We start from the raw sequence: 4,480 nt of genomic DNA on the forward strand, positions 1-4,480 counted from the left end.
GGTATTGAAATCTCCCACTATTATTGTGTGTGGTGCAATGTGTGCTTTGAGCTTTACTAATGTTTCTTTAATGAAAGTGGCTGCTCTTGTTTAAAATTTTTTATTATTATAAAATTATATATAGGTGTGTGTGACTGCATGTGGGTCTGTGCACGTGGCTTCTCAACCACTGAGCCGTCCCTCCAGCCCAGCCCCCCTTTCTTGATGCTTAGAATAAGATTAAGTGGTATGAAAATAATGCAAATGAACAAATGTTTTCTTTAAAAACTCACACCCGCAGAAGATTTGGGGACAGCTGAATGACATATGCTTACAGTACCATATAATTGAGTCACCTAAGCTGAGTTCTGCTTAAAAGAAATTCTCAGTCAGGTTTCAGACTGTCTCTACCTTTAAAGAAACCCCAGCATATGAGTGATCATGCCCCATTCTCCTTCTCCTAGGTTTCTGGAGACCACCGATGTTCTCTGTCTCCACTCTATGCTTATTTTGGATGTTTTGTAATAAAATGAATCATACACCGTGTGGCATTTGTGGCTGCCCTCCTGCTCTGGGTCATTCTTATCAGAGCATCTGGAGGCAAGTTATGTCTATCTTCTTCCGTGTTCTCTCCAGCTTTCCAAGCTGCCAACCTGAGCAATACCTGTCTCTTTATGCTTCTATAACACGGAAGATACTTATTATTTACTGCATTATTTTATTACACTTTCTCTCTCACACACACTACTACTGGATAATGTGAGATACAAAGCCATATGTCATCCCAGCTCCACACAAGGCTTCTGGGTGTAGGCTTCTATCATCAGTGTGCTCTGACCCCTGGGCCTCATGATGGTTCTCTCATAAGATCCAGAAGCCTCTGCAGACAGTCAAAGCCCTGAGAGGCTATGCTTGAAACTTTTCAGGTGCCGAAACACCAGATGGAGACAGTCAAACAGCGCATTTGTGGTGTGAGAAAGACAGGCTAAGTGTTCCCAGGGCACTTGGGTTTGCCTCAGCGGGGCTCTTATCTCTGGGCAATGTGACTCACTGGCTGTCATTGACAGCTGGAGCATTTGTGGATGGGAGAGATAGGCTCAGCCTCCCAGCTGGAGATGGGACTGACAGTTTCCAGGGACTGTGAGAATGTCTGAATGGTTGGGAACTTTTTTATCATCAGCATTTGCTAGCCACTCCTTCTTTGCTGGGTAATGATGAGTGGAGCTAAGTTAGTTTATAGTGGTTGGCCATCAAATTCTACACATGGGGACCAGGAACATTTTCTACTGGGAATGACTTTGCTGCTTGTAGCAGAGTTCTGGGTGGGTGTTGATACAATAATGTTTTAGCCAAAACCCTCTATTTATTTTGGGTGTCAGTTCTCTGTTTTAAGGGATTAAGATGTAAAGATATGAGGTTTTGGCTAGAGAAATCAGAGGCTTGGTGGGGCTGTTCTTTCTCTTTGTCTGCTTTCTTCTGAGATCAGGGGAGATTGGGTACACTCCGGACAATACACATGCCACTACACTTTTGTCTTTTCCCTTAAATTATCAGTCTCTTCTCTTAGACATGAATATCTGAGGCTAAAAACCCACCTTCACCAATTGGTTATAAATATATAAGTGTTAAAGAGAACATGTCATTTATTAGTTATATGTTATATCACATTATATATATATATAATTATGCTATATTATATATGTAATATATGTGCTGTATTATATATATATATGATATACATCATAGAATCATATATATTATATGATTCAGCATATAAAACAGTCATGTTTGTAGCTAAATATATAAAAGGCAGGTGCAATAGCAAACACTGTGTTATGACATATAAGCCAAGGTATTGGTGATCGCATAGGATCTGACCGATGGTGGGTTTTCAGAAGAGAATGGCATCTCAACTTTAGAGACCTGGAGGTTAGGTTGGCATTTATAGGCTGGAGGAGGAGCAAGCCTTTCAGGCCTGGCATGACATGTCAGAGTCATGTGCAGGATGCTAAGTGGCTGAAGCACAAACTGAAGCGTCCTTGGGAGATTGAGCTATGGGAGGAGCAATGCACACCAGGAGAGGTGCACACCATCTCCTCTCCAGCGTTTGCTTCTCCTTTCAGCCCATTCTTGTTTTCACATATGCTGGGCGGGACTGGAAGAGGATGGCCATAGGATACTTTTATTTTGCCTGGCACTATAAGTGTCGGTGTGCCCTATTTTGATACACCAAGGTCATATGAAAGGTGTTTGATTCATGAGAAGCTAATGGACTTGGGAGAAGTAATACCAGCTATGCAAGGAAGTCTTATTTGGAACTTGGACTACTGTCTTCTCTGACCTCAGAAGTAGTATCTTTTATATCTCAGCTCCCCGCCTCTTTTGTTGTAACTTGTTGTTTGTTTTCTTGAGACATGGCTTCTGGCTGTCCTGGAACTCACTCTGTAGACCAGGCTGACCAGGGTAGAGATCTGCCTGCCTCTGCCTCCCAAGAGCTGGGATTAAAGACATGTACCTCCACTGCTAGGTTGTCCCCCTTTTTATATTTAAATTTAATTCATGACTGTGATCTGCATCTAAATTTAAAGATGTCAAGAGATAAGCTTCGCCAATGATAGCTTTCTTTTTCCAATTCAGTATATATTTGGTGAACATAAATATATCCATATTTGAACACAACTAATCAATTCTGGGTAGATATAATTGCCTCATGTTATATTTTAGTTTAGTAGGATTTGAGGTCATTTTTTTGTTGCTATAGTGAAATATCTGAGGGTGGTTAACTTATGAAGAAAAATGATTTGTTTAGCTCATGGTTCTAGTAGTTAGAAAACCTAGTCACTTTGTCAATGGCATCCCAGAGCTGCCTGGCCTATCACACAACACAGTGTTCATAGAGAGAGGTTATGTGAGACAGGAAATATGTAAGCATGGAGGGTCCATGCTTACACTTTTGTAATAATCTACTTTTTTTTTGTTTGTTTGTTTTGTTTTTCGAGACAGGGTTTCTCTGTATAGCCCTGGCTGTCCTGGAACTCACTTTGTAGACCAGGCTGGCCTCGAACTCAGAAATCTGCCTGCCTCTGCATCCTGATTGCTGGGATTAAAGGCGTGTGCCACCATACCCGGCAATAATCTACTTTTCTTAGTTAGGGTTTTACTGCTGTGAACAGACACCATGACCAAGGCAAGTCTTCTAAAGGAAACATTCAATTGGGGCTGGTTTACAGTTTCAGAGGTTCAGTCCATTATCATCAAGGTGGGAGAATGTCAGTGTTCAGGCAGGTATGGTCAAGGAGGAGCTGAGAGTTCTACAGCTTCATCTGAAAGCTGCTAGGAGAAGACATGTTCCCACATGGTTAGCTGGAGGGTCTCATTGCCCATCCCCACAGTGACACACTTCCTCCAAGAAGGCCACACCTCCTAATAGTGCCACTCCCTGGGACAAGCATATTCAGACCACCACACCACTCTTATAAGAGGAGAGCAGCTTTAGTCTCTTCACAAGGGAAGTTATGACCCAGTCACTTCCCCCACTAGATCTCAAATCTTAGCAGTCCTATATGACTTTTCAACATGTTATCTGGAAGCAAGTTTTACATACAATCCTTCAAGGAAAAAAACCCAAGACCACAATACATGGAATTATTAGATGAAAATCAAACTCCTAGATTCTATTAAATAATAGTGTTGTTAGGAAAGAATAAATGCAAACAAGATCCTCTAAATGAGACTATTAGGGTTGCAGTGCCAGAAAAGGGGAAGCCCTGGTCCCTGGCACCTCCCGTGGTCTTCCAGCTCTTTTTCACCATCACTTCTACTCTTGCTACAAAGTAACCATTGGTGAGAAACAAGAGCAGGTGCAGAGAGATGCAGGAAGTTCCAGACGCTTCTTCCTACACTCTGATTTGACAGATATGAGATGCTTAGAATGCAGATAATGCCAGATCCCCCCACCGCCCTGTTTTTTGAGGGAACAAAAAGGCACCATGGCACCTGAGGTTGTAGTAAGTAGGGGGGATTGCTGACACTGATAACGAGGGAGGTCTGAAGGTTGAGCTTCTGTACACAAATATCTAGGTGGAGAAAAAATAGTGGCACATGCCATAGGATGGGTTCTGGGTATGACTGTGAGGGTGTTTCTAGGAGATATGAGTGTTTGAACCAGTAGGTTAGTAGATCCTCTACACCCACCTGAGCCAGCATCGCCCATGTACCGAGGATCTCCCGACAACAGAAAGCTGAGGGAAGGCATTTCTCAGTTTTATTGATCTCAGCATTCAACTTCTGTCCTTGGTTTGGCTTGCTCATGTCCTTGAACTTTCAGGCTCCCAGACTGATAGCAGTACCCCCAACAATTCTTGGGCATTGATCTTGGACTAGGGGTGGTATTAGCTCCCTCTCTCAGGCAAGAGGATTTGAGTGAAGTATACCCGAGTTCACTGGTTGTCTAACTTTCAGACAGCCAATCATGGGATCTTAAAGCCTCTATAGTCACAGG

Source organism: Mus pahari, chromosome 4, assembly GCF_900095145.1.
Source record: "Mus pahari chromosome 4, PAHARI_EIJ_v1.1, whole genome shotgun sequence".
NCBI classification, from domain to species: domain Eukaryota; kingdom Metazoa; phylum Chordata; class Mammalia; order Rodentia; family Muridae; genus Mus; species Mus pahari.